At 40.1% G+C, this 12,182-nt stretch overlaps 1 non-coding gene across 1 annotated transcript; it reads left to right on the top strand.

The window, feature by feature from the left end:
- Nucleotides 1-9,124: 9,124 nt before the first annotated feature.
- On the top strand, nucleotides 9,125-9,232 carry LOC148567846 (small nucleolar RNA R71). The gene has a single exon (XR_015882584.1). It is a non-coding gene; the product is annotated as a small nucleolar RNA R71 (small nucleolar RNA).
- The last annotated feature ends 2,950 nt before the right edge of the window (nucleotides 9,233-12,182 follow it).

Raw genomic sequence — 12,182 nt, 5'->3', positions numbered from 1 at the left:
TATGGGAGTAGCATCTGCATACCCTCCATTGGAGTCAATAGCTTTGAGTTGAATCCTCAGCTCATTATCATGGTGCAGCAAAGTTGCCAGTATTCCGGTCTTCCACAGGAAATAGATCAGGATGTCTACAGACTATTACTGTTTCCATTTGCTGTAAAAGATCAAGCTAAGAGGTGGTTAAATAACCAACTTAAGGCCAGCATAAGGACATGGAAACAGTTGACAGAAAAATTCCTGAATCAATACTTTCCCCCAAAACGGATGACACAACTAAGGCTGGACATCCAAGGCTTTAAACAAGGAGATAAGGAATCTCTTTATGATGCCTGGGAGAGATACAGAGAGATGCTATGAAAATGCCCCTCTGAAATGTTTTCAGAGTGGGTTCAGTTAGACATATTCTATTATGGGCTTGCAGAAGGAGCTCAGATGTCTCTAGATTACTCAGCTGGTGGATCTATCCACATGAGAAAGACAATTGAAGAGGCTCAAGAGCTCATTGATACAGTTGCCAGGAATCAGCATCTGTACCTAAGCAGTGACCCTTCCATGAAAGAAGAGGTTAAAACAGTAACTGCTGAACTCAGCCCTGTAAAACAAGCTGCTGAATTCAATCAGCGATTGGACTTTCTAACAAAGCAGTTAGCCGAATTCAAGGATAAACTTCAAGAAACAAGGATGGCTAATATAAATATGGAAGAACAATTGAAGCAGACAAAGCAGCAGCTGTCAAGACAAATAACAGAAGAATGCCAAGCAGTTCAATTGAAAAGTGGGAAAACATTAAATACCCCACCTCAAGGCAGCAAAGAGCCAAGAAATGAGCAAACCACCCAAAATTCACCTGAGGACAGTAAGAGCCCAGGGAAAAATAATTCTGGCGTTAAAACGCCAGCAATCTGGTGGAAGGCTGGCGCTGAACGCCCAGACCATGCCCAAGACTGGCGTTCAACGCCAGTAACAAGCAAGGATTGGCGTTCAACGCCAGAAACAAGCAAGGATCTGGCATTGAACACCCAAAATGGGCACAGTTCTGGCGTTCAGACGCCAGGAACAGACAAGGAGTTGGCGTCTAACGTCACTCCAGCTTCTAACTCTGGCACTCAATTGCCAGTGAGGGATCAGACACACACAAGTGCTGATGACAACCCCTCTAAAAGGGCTTCTTCAGCCACTTCTGTAGGCAATAAACTTACAACAACTAAGGTTGAGGAATATAAAGCCAAGATACCTTATCCTCAAAAAATCCGGAAAGAGGAGCAGGATAAGCAATTTGCTCGCTTTGCAGATTATCTCAGGACTCTTGAAATAAAGATTCCATTTGCAGAGGCACTTGAGCAAATACCTTCTTATGCCAAGTTCATGAAAGAGATCTTGAGTCATAAAAAGGATTGGAGAGAAATAGAAAGAGTTCTCCTCACTGAAGAATGCAGTGCAGTCATTCTAAAAAGCTTTCCTGAAAAGCTTAAAGACCCTGGAAGTTTTCTGATACCATGCATATTAGGAGGTAATTGCACCAAGACAGCTTTATGCGATCTTGGGGCAAGCATCAACCTAATACCTGCATCCACTATCAGAAAGCTTGGCTTAACTGAAGAAGTTAAACCAACCCGGATATGTCTCTAACTTGCTGATGGCTCCATTAAATACCCATAAGACGTTATTGAAGACATGATTGTCAGAGTTGGGCCATTCGCCTTTCCCGCTGACTTTGTAGTGCTGGAAATGGAGGAGCACAAGAGTGCTACTTTCATTCTAGGAAGACCCTTCCTAGCAACTGGACCAACCCTCATTGATGTCCAACAAGGGGAAATAACCCTGAGAGTCAATGATGATGAGTTTAAGTTGAATGCTGTCAAAGCCATGCAGCATCCAGACACACCAAAAGACTGCAGGAAAGTTGATCTTATCGACTCTTTGGTCGAAGAGATCAACATGGCTGAGAGTCTCGAATCAGAGTTGGAAGACATCTTTAAAGATGTTCAGCCTGATTTGGAGGATTCAGAGGAGATTAAAGAGCCTCTGAAATTTTCTCTGGAAGAAGGAAAACCTCCTAAACCCGAGCTCAAACCATTACCACCATCCCTGAAATATGTATTTCTGGGAGAAGGTGACACTTTTCCAGTGATCATAAGCTCTGCTTTAAACCCACAGGAAGAGGAAGCACTTATTCAAGTGCTAAGGACACACAAGACAGCTCTTGGGTGGTCCATAGGTGACCTTAAGGGCATAAGCCCAGCTAGATGCATGCACAAAATCTTATTGGAGGATAATGCTAAACCAGTGGTTCAACCACAGAGGCGGCTAAATCCAGCCATGAAGGAAGTGGTGCAGAAAGAGGTCACCAAATTACTAGAGGCTGGGATTATTTATCCTATTTCTGATAGCCCCTGGGTGAGCCCTGTCCAAGTCGTCCCAAAAAAGGGAGGCATGACAGTGATTCATAATGAAAAAAATGAACTGGTTCCTACAAGAACAGTTATAGGGTGGCGCATGTGTATTGACTACAGAAGGCTGGTGCACGAAATTGTGATCTCCAGGCTCGAACAAATCCTGGTAATGGCTCCAAAGCTTGGTGCTCTGATCTTAATTCATAATTGTCACAACTTCGATACAACTAACCAGCAAGTGCACTGGGTCGTCCAAGTAATACCTTACGTGAGTAAGGGTCGAATCCCACGGAGATTGTTGGTATGAAGCAAGCTATGGTCACCTTGTAAATCTCAGTCAGGCAGATATAAAGTGATAATGGTGTTTTCGAATATTATATAATAAAATAGGGATAGAGATACTTATGTAATTCATTGGTAGGAATTTCAGATAAGCGAATGGAGATGCTTTTCGTTCCTCTGAACCTCTGCTTTCCTGCAATCTTCATCCAATCAGTCTTACTCCTTTCCATGGCTGGCTTTATGTGATACATCACCACTGTCAATGGCTACTTTCGGTCATCTCTCGGGAAAATGATCCAATGCCCTGTCACGGCACGGCTAATCGTCTGGAGGCATCACCCTTGTCAATGGCTTCATCTTATCCTCTCAGTGAATAATATGCTCACGCACCCTGTCACGGCACGGCTATTCATCTGTTGGTTCTCGATCATGCTGGAATAGGATTTACTATCCTTTTGCATCTGTCACTAACGCCCTGCAATCGTGAGTTCGGAGCTCGTCACAGTCATTCAATCATTGAATCCTACTCGGAATACCACAGACAAGGTTTAGACCTTCCGGATTCTCTTGAATGTCGCCATCATTCTAGCTTACGCCACGAAGATTCTGGTTAGGAGATCTAAGAGATACTCATTCTAGCTTATTTCATGTAGAACAGAAGTGTTTGTCAGACACGCGTTCATAAGGGAGAAGGATGATGAGCGTCACACATAATCATCACCTTCATCACGTTCTTGGGTGCGAATGGATATCTTAGAAGAGAAATAAGAAGAATTGAATAGAAAACAGTAGTACTTTGCATTAATCTTTGAGGAACAGCAGAGCTCCACACCTTAATCTATGGAGTGTAGAAACTCTACCGTTAAAAATACATAAGTGAAGGTCCAGGCATGGCCGAGATGGCCAGCCCCCTAAAACGTGATCAAAGGATCATAAGGTAATCCAAAGATGCCTAATACAATAGTAAGAGGTCCTATTTATAATAAATTAGTCACTAGGGTTTACATGAGTAAGTAATTGATGCATAAATCCACTTCCGGGGCCCACTTGGTGTGTGTTTGGGCTGAGCTTGAGTGTAGCACGTGCAGAGGCCATTTGTGGAGTTGAACGCCAGTTTCTGTGCCAGTTTGGGCGTTCAACTCTGGTTTTGGATCCTTTTCTGGCGCTGGACGCCAGATTTGGGCAGAAGGCTGGCGTTGAACGCCTGTTTACGTCATCAATTCTTGGCCAAAGTATAGACTATTATATATTGCTGGAAAGCCCTGGATGTCTACTTTCCAACGCAATTGGAAGCGAGCCATTTCGAGTTCTGTAGCTCCAGAAAATCCACTTTGAGTGCAGGGAGGTCAGAATCCCACAGCATCAGCAGTCCTTTTTCAACCTCTGAATCGGATTTTTGCTCAAGTCCCTCAATTTCAGCCAGAAAATACCTGAAATCACAGAAAAACATACAAACTCATAGTAAAGTCCAGAAATGTGAATTTAACACAAAATCTATTAAAAACATCCCTAAAAGTAACTAGATCCTACTAAAAACATACTAAAAACAATGTCAAAAAGCGTATAAATTATCCGCTCATCACAACACCAAACTTAAATTGTTGCTTGTCCCCAAGCAACTGAAAATCAAAATAGGATAAAAAGAATAGAATATACTATAAATTCCAAACTATCAATGAAACAGAGCTTCAATCATATGAGCGGGACTTATAGCTTTTTGCCTCTTGAATAGTTTTGGCATCTCACTTTATTCATTGAAGTTTAGAATGATTGGCATCTATAGGAAGTTCAGATTTCGAATAGTGTTATTGACTCTCCTAGTTCAGTATGATGATTCTTGAACACAGCTTCTTTATGAGTCTTGGCCGTGGCCCTAAGCACTTTGTTTTCCAGTATTACCACCGGATACATAAATGCCACAGACACATAATTGGGTGAACCTTTTCAGATTGTGACTCAGCTTTGCTAAAGTCCCCAATTAGAGGTGTCCAGGGTTCTTAAGCACACTCTTTGTTTTTGCTTTGGACCTTGACTTTAACCGCTCAGTCTCAAGTTTTCACTTGACACCTACACGCCACAAGCACATGGTTAGGGACAGCTTGGTTTAGCCGCTTAGACCAGGATTTTATTCCTTTAGGCCCTCCTATCCACTGATGCTTAAAGCCTTGGGATCCTTTTTATTTGCCCTTGCCTTTTGGTTTTAAGGGTTATTGGCTTTTTCTGCTTGCTTTTTCTTTTTCTTTCTATTTTTTTTTTCGCCTATATTTTTTTTTTCTGCAAGCTTTGTTCTTTGCTGCTTTTTCTTGCTTCAAGAATCATTTTTATGATTTTTCAGATTATCAAATAACATGTCTCCTAGTCATCATTCTTTCAAGAGCCAACATATTTAACATTCTTAAACAACAACTTCAAAAGACATATGCACTGTTCAAGCATACATTCAGAAAACAAGAAGCATTGTCACCACATCAATATAATTAAGCTAAGTTCAAGGATAAATTCGAAACTCATGTACTTCTTGTTCTTTTGAATTAAAACATTTTTCTTTTAAGAGAGGTGATGGATTCATAGGACATTTATAACTTTAAGACAAAGTCACTACTACTAATGATCATGTAATGAAGACACAAACATAGATAAGCACATAACATAGAAAATGAAAAACAGAAGAAAGAAGAACAAGGAATGAATCCACCTTAGTGATGGTGGCGTTTCCTTCTTGAGGAACCAATGATGTCCTTGAGCTCTTCTATGTCTCTTCCTTGTCTTTGTTGCTCCTCCCTTATTGCTTTTTGATCTTCTCTTATCTCATGAAGCATGATGGAGTGCTCTTGATGTTCCACCCTTAGTTGTCCCATATTGGAACTCAATTCTCCTAGGGAGGTGTTGATTTGCTCCCAATAGTTTTGTGGAGGAAAGTGCATTTGAGGCATTTTCGGAATCTCATGGTGATGAGCTTCATGCGCCTCTTGAGCTCCATGAGTGGGCTCTCTTGCTTGCTCCATCTTTTTCTTAGTGATGGGCTTTTCCTCTTTAATGAGGATATCTCCCTCTATGTCAATCCCAGCTGAATTGCATAGATGGCAAATGAGGTGTGGAAAGGCTAACCTTGCCATGGTGGAGGACTTGTCAGCCACCTTGTAGAGTTCTTGAGGTATAATCTCATGAACTTCCACCTCTTCTCCAATCATGATGCTATGGATCATGATGGCCCGGTCTATAGTAACTTCAGACCGGTTGCTAGTGGGAATGATTGAGCATTGAATAAACTCCAACCATCCTCTAGCTATAGGCTTGAGGTCCAATCTTCTTAGTTGAACCGGCTTGCCTTTGGAGTCAATCTTCCATTGAGCTCCTTCTACACATATGTCCATAAGGACTTGGTCCAACCTTTGATCAAAGTTGACTCTCCTTGTGTAGGGGCGTGCGTTCTCTTCCATGTATGGCAAGTTGAACGCCAACCTCACATTTTCCGGACTAAAATCCAAGTATTTCCCCCGAACCATTGTAACATAGTTCTTTGGATCCGGGTTCTTACTTTGATCATGGTTCTTGGTGATCCATGCATTGGCATAGAACTCTTGAACCATTAAGATGCCGACTTGTTGGATGGGGTTTGTTAGAACTTCCCAACCTCTTCTTTGAATTTCATGTCGGATCTCCGGATACTCATTTCTTTTGAGTTTAAAAGGGATCTCAGGGATCACCTTCTTCTTGGCCACAACATCATAGAAGTGGTCTTGATGGGCTTTAGAGATGAACTTTTCCATCTCCCATGACTCGGATGTGGAAGCTCTTGTCTTCCCTTTCCCTCTTCTAGAGGATTCTCCGGTCTTATGTGCCATCAATGGTAATGGAAAAACAAAAAAAGCTATGCTTTTACCACACCAAACTTAGAATATTGCTCGCCCTCGAGCAATAAACAAAAGAATAGAAGAAGAAGAAGAAGAAATATGGAGAGGGAGAGGGAGAGGTGGTTTCGGCCAAGGAGAGTGTAGAGGGGTGTGTTGTGTGAATTTGGTGAAGAATGGAGGTCTTTATATAGGGAAGGGAGGGGGGTATTGGTTCGGCCATATGGGTGGATTTGGGTGGGAAATTGGTTTTGAATTTTGAAGGTAGGTGGAGTTTATGAGGTAGGTTTATGGGGAAGAGTGGATGGATGTGAGTGGTGAAGGTTTAGTGGGGAAGAGAGATTGAGGTGATTGGTGAAGGGTTTTTGGGAAGAGTGTTTATGGGGTTGTGTGAAAGAGAGTGGTGAGAAGAGGTGAGTGGAGGTAGGTGGGGATCCTGTGGGGTCCACAGATCCTGAGTGGATCCTGTGGGGTCCACAGATCCTGAGGTGTTCAAGGATTTACATCCCTGCACCCATTAGGCATGTAAAAATGCCTTTGTATCCAACTCTGGGCGTTCAGCGCCAGGTTGGTGGCTATTTTGGGCGTTCAACGCCCATCTGTGTGCCATTTCTGGCGTTGAACGCCAGAACCATGCCTGTTCTGGCGTTCAGCGCCCAGAAGCTGCCCATTTTGGGCATTCAGCGCCAGAACCATGCTCTGTTCTGGCGCTGAACGCCAGACAGATGCTCCTCCAGGGTGTGATTTTTCTTCTGCTGTTTTTGATTCCGTTTTCAATTTTTCTATTTATTTTGTGACTCCACATGATCATGAACCTAAGAAAACATGAAAAATAAGAATTAGATAAACATTGGGTTGCCTCCCAACAAGCGCTTCTTTAATGTCAATAGCTTGACAGTGGGCTCTCATGGAGCCTCACAGATGTGCAGAGCTTTGTTGAGACTCTCCAACACCAAACTTAGAGTTTGGATATGGGAGTTCAACACCAAACTTAGAGTTTGGTTGTGGCCTCCCAACACCAAACTTAGAGTTTGACTGTGGGGGCTCTGGTTGACTCTGCTTGGAGAGAAGCTTTTTCTGGTTCCTCTCCATGGTTGCAGAGGGAGATCCTTGAGTTTTAAACACAAGGGAGTTCTCATTCCATTGAAGGAATATTTCACCTCTGTCAACATCAATCACAGCTCTTGCTGTGGCCAGGAAAGGTCTTCCTAGGATGATGGATTCATCCTCTTCCTTTCCAGTATCCAGGACTATGAAATCAGTAGGTATGTAAAGGCCCTCAACCTTTACTAATACATCTTCTACTTGTCCATAAGCCTGTTTTCTTGAGCTGTCTGCCATCTCTAGTGAGATTTTAGCAGCTTGCACCCCATAGATTCCCAGTTTCTCTATTACAGAGAGGGGCATGAGGTTTATTCCTGAACCAAGGTCACACAGAGCCTTAAAGATCATGGTGCCTATGGTACAAGGTATTATGAACTTTCCAGGATCCTGTCTCTTCTGAGGCAATGTCAGTTGATCCAGATCACTTAGTTCATTGATGAACAAGGGAGGTTCAACTTCCCAAGCATCAATGCCAAATAATTTGGCATTCAGCTTCATGATTGCACCAAGAAACTTGGCAGTTTGCTCTTCAGTGACATCCTCATTCTCTTCAGAAGAGGAATACTCATCAGAGCTCATGAAGGGCATAAGGAGGTTCAATGGAATCTCTATGGTCTCTAGATGAGCCTCAGAGTCCTTTGGTTCCCCAGAGGGAAGCTCCTTATTGATCACTGGACGTCCCAGGAGGTCCTCCTCCTTGGGATTCACGTCCTCTCCTCTCCTCAGAGGTTCGGCCAAGGCGCTTATGTCAATGGCCTTGCACTCTCCTTTTGGGTTCTCTTCTGTATTGCTTGGGAGAGTACTAGGAAGGATTTCAGTGATCCTTTTACTCAGCTGGCCCACTTGTGCTTCCAGATTTCTAATGGAAGACCTTGTTTCATTCATGAAACTTACAGTGGCCTTAGATAGATCAGAGACTAGATTTGCTAAATTAGAAGCATTTTGTTCAGAGTTCTCTGTCTGTTGCTGAGTTGATGATGGAAAAGGCTTGCTATTGCTAAACCTGTTTCTTCCACCATTATTAAAGCCTTGTTGGGGATTTTGATCCTTCCATGAGAAATTTGGATGATTTCTCCATGTTGAGTTATAGGTGTTTCCATAAGGTTCACCTAAGTAATTTACCTCTGCTATTGCAGGGTTCTCAGGATCATATGCTTCTTCTTCAGAAGATGCCTCTTGAGTACTGTTGGATGCAGCTTGCATTCCATGCAGACTCTGAGAAATCATATTGACTTGCTGAGTCAATATTTTATTCTGAGCCAATATGGCATTCAGAGTATCAACCTCAAGAACTCCCTTCTTCATAGGCGTCCCATTACTTACAGGATTCCTTTCAGAAGTGTACATGAACTGGTTATTAGCAACCATGTCAATGAGTTCTTGAGCTTCTGCAGGCGTTTTCTTTAGGTGAATGGATCCACCTGCAGAGGTGTCCAGTGACATCTTTGATAGCTCAGATAAACCATCATAGAATATATCCAGGATGGTCCATTCTGAAAGCATGTCAGAAGGACACTTTTTGGTCAACTGTTTGTATCTTTCCCAAGCTTCATAGAGAGATTCACCTTCTTTCTGTCTGAAGGTTTGAACATCAGCTCTAAGCTTGCTCAGCTTTTGAGGAGGAAAGTACTTGGCTAAGAAAGCCGTGACCAGCTTATCCCAAGAGTTCAGGCTGTCTTTAGGTTGAGAATCCAACCATAATCTAGCTCTGTCTCTTACAGCAAAAGGGAAAAGCATGAGCCTGTAGACTTCAGGATCTACTCCATTAGACTTAACAGTATCACATATCTGCAAGAATTCAGTTAAGAACTGAAAAGGATCTTCAGATGGAAGTCCATGAAACTTGCAGTTCTGCTGCATTAGAGAAACTAATTGAGGTTTTAGCTCAAAGTTGTTTGCTCCAATGGCAGGAATGGAGATGCTTCTTCCATGTAAATTGGAATTAGGTGCAGTAAAGTCACCAAGCATCTTCCTTACATTATTATTATTTTCGGCTGCCATCTTCTCTGCCTGTTCGAAAATTTCTGAAAGGTTATCTCTGGATTGTTGTATTTTAGCTTCTCTTAATTTTCTCTTCAGAGTCCTTTCAGGTTCTGGATCTGCTTCTACAAGAATGTTCTTATCCTTGCTCCTGCTCATATGACAAGGAAGAATGGCCAGAAAAATGATAATAATAATAGAGATTCTCTTTACCACAGTAAAGAGGATCCTTATTGTTAGTAGAAGAAAAGAAGAAGAAATTCGAACACAGATAGAGGGGGGGTTCGAATTTGGTGATGATGTGAGGAAGAGATGTTAGTTAATGAATGAATAAATAGAATAGGATGAGAGAGAAGGAAGGAATTTTCGAAAATTATTTTTGAAAAGGAGTTAGTGATTTTTGAAAATAGTTTTTGAAAATTGTTAGTAATTTTTTTCGAAAAATTTTAAAATTTAAAAATAAAAATAATATTAATTAGTTAATAAAAAAGAAATTTTTGAAAAAGGGAGAAGATATTTTCAAAAATTGAGAGAGAGAGTTAGTTAGGTGGTTTTGAAAAAGTTAAGAAACAAACAAAAAGTTAGTTAGTTAGTTGAAACAAATTTTGAAAAGATAAGAAGTTAGGAAGTTAGAAAAGATATTTTGAAAAGATATTTTTGAAAAAGATAAGATAAGAAGATATTTTGAAAAGATATGATAGGATTAGTTTTGAAAAAGATTTGATTTTTAAAATCACAATTAATGACTTGATTCATAAGAAATCACAAGATATGATTCTAGAACTTAAAGTTTGAATCTTTCTTAACAAGCAAGTAACAAACTTCAAATTTTTGAATCAAAACATTAATTGACTATGTTATTTTCGAAAATTTGATGGAAAAATAAGAAAAAGATTTTTGAAAAATATTTTTTTTTGAAATTTTCGAAAATAACTAATAATTTTGAAAAAGATTTGATTTTTGAAAAAGATTTTGAAAAAGATAAGATTTTCAAATTGAAAATTTGATTTGACTCATGAGAAACAATTTGATTTTAAAAATTTTTGAAAAAGTCAATCCAAATTTTCGAATTTGATGAGAGAAAAAGGGAAAGATATTTTTTTTTTATTTTTGAAATTTTTATGATGCAAGAGAAAAACACTAAAAAGATGCAATGCATGAAATTTTTAGATCAAAACAATGAATGCATGCATGAATGCTATGAATGTCAAGATGAACACCAAGAACACTTTGAATGTCAAGATGAACATCATAGACACAATTTTGAAAAATTTTTAATGCAAAGAAAACATGCAAGACACCAAACTTAGAATTCTTTAATGCTTACGCACTAAGAATTCAAGAATGCATATGATAAACATGAAAAGACACAAAACAAAAAATCATCAAGATCAAACAAGAAGACTTACCAAGAACAACTTGAAGATCATGAAGAACACTATGAATGCATGAAATTTTCGAAAAATGCAAGATGCATATGCAATTGACACCAAACTTATAACATGACTCAAGACTCAAACAAGAAACAGAAAATATTTTTTATTTTTATGATTTTCTAATTTTTTTGGATTTTTTTCGAAAATTATATGAAAAAGAAAAAATAAGGATTTCAAAATTTTTAATATGAATTCCAGGAATCTTGCATTCTTAGTCTAAAGCTTCAGTCCAGGAATTAGACATGGCTCACTAGCCAGCCAAGCTTTCAATGAAAGCTCCAGTCCAAAACACTAGACATGGCCAATGGCCAGCCAAGCTTTAGCATGTGATTTAGACATGACATGCCTGACATGCCCTACAGTCGTATAAAGTGATGGTTGGAAGCCACAGTCCAAACGAATTTAGACATGGCTTTGCAGCCAGCCAGGCTTCACCAAACCATCATGAAACACTAGAATTCATTCTTAAAAATTTTGAATAAAATTTTTTGAAAACATTTTTATTTTTTTTTTTCGAAAACAGATGAGAGATTTTTGAAATTATTTTTGAAAAATTTTTGAAAAGAAAATAAAAAGAAAATTACCTAATCTGAGCAACAAGATGAACCGTCAGTTGTCCAAACTCAAACAATCCCCGGCAACGGCGCCAAAAACTTGGTGTTGTTGCCGGGATTGGGATCTCAGACGATTCTTGGCGCCAAACAGGAACAATTAAGTCCCCGGCAACGGCGCCAAAAACTTGATGCACGAAATTGTGATCTCCAGGCTCGAACAAATCCTGGTAATGGCTCCAAAGCTTGGTGCTCTGATCTTAATTCATAATTGTCACAACTTCGATACAACTAACCAGCAAGTGCACTGGGTCGTCCAAGTAATACCTTACGTGAGTAAGGGTCGAATCCCACGGAGATTGTTGGTATGAAGCAAGCTATGGTCACCTTGTAAATCTCAGTCAGGCAGATATAAAGTGATAATGGTGTTTTCAAATATTATATAATAAAATAGGGATAGAGATACTTATGTAATTCATTGGTAGGAATTTCAGATAAGCGAATGGAGATGCTTTTCGTTCCTCTGAACCTCTGCTTTCCTGCTATCTTCATCCAATCAGTCTTACTCCTTTCCATGGCTGGCTTTAT

This window comes from Arachis ipaensis, chromosome B4 (genome assembly GCF_059453495.1).
Source record: "Arachis ipaensis isolate K30076 ecotype BB chromosome B4, ASM5945349v1, whole genome shotgun sequence".
In the NCBI taxonomy this organism is placed as follows: domain Eukaryota; kingdom Viridiplantae; phylum Streptophyta; class Magnoliopsida; order Fabales; family Fabaceae; genus Arachis; species Arachis ipaensis.
The sequence above is the reverse complement of the archived record's forward strand: the minus strand, read 5'-3'. Positions and strand labels throughout refer to the sequence as shown.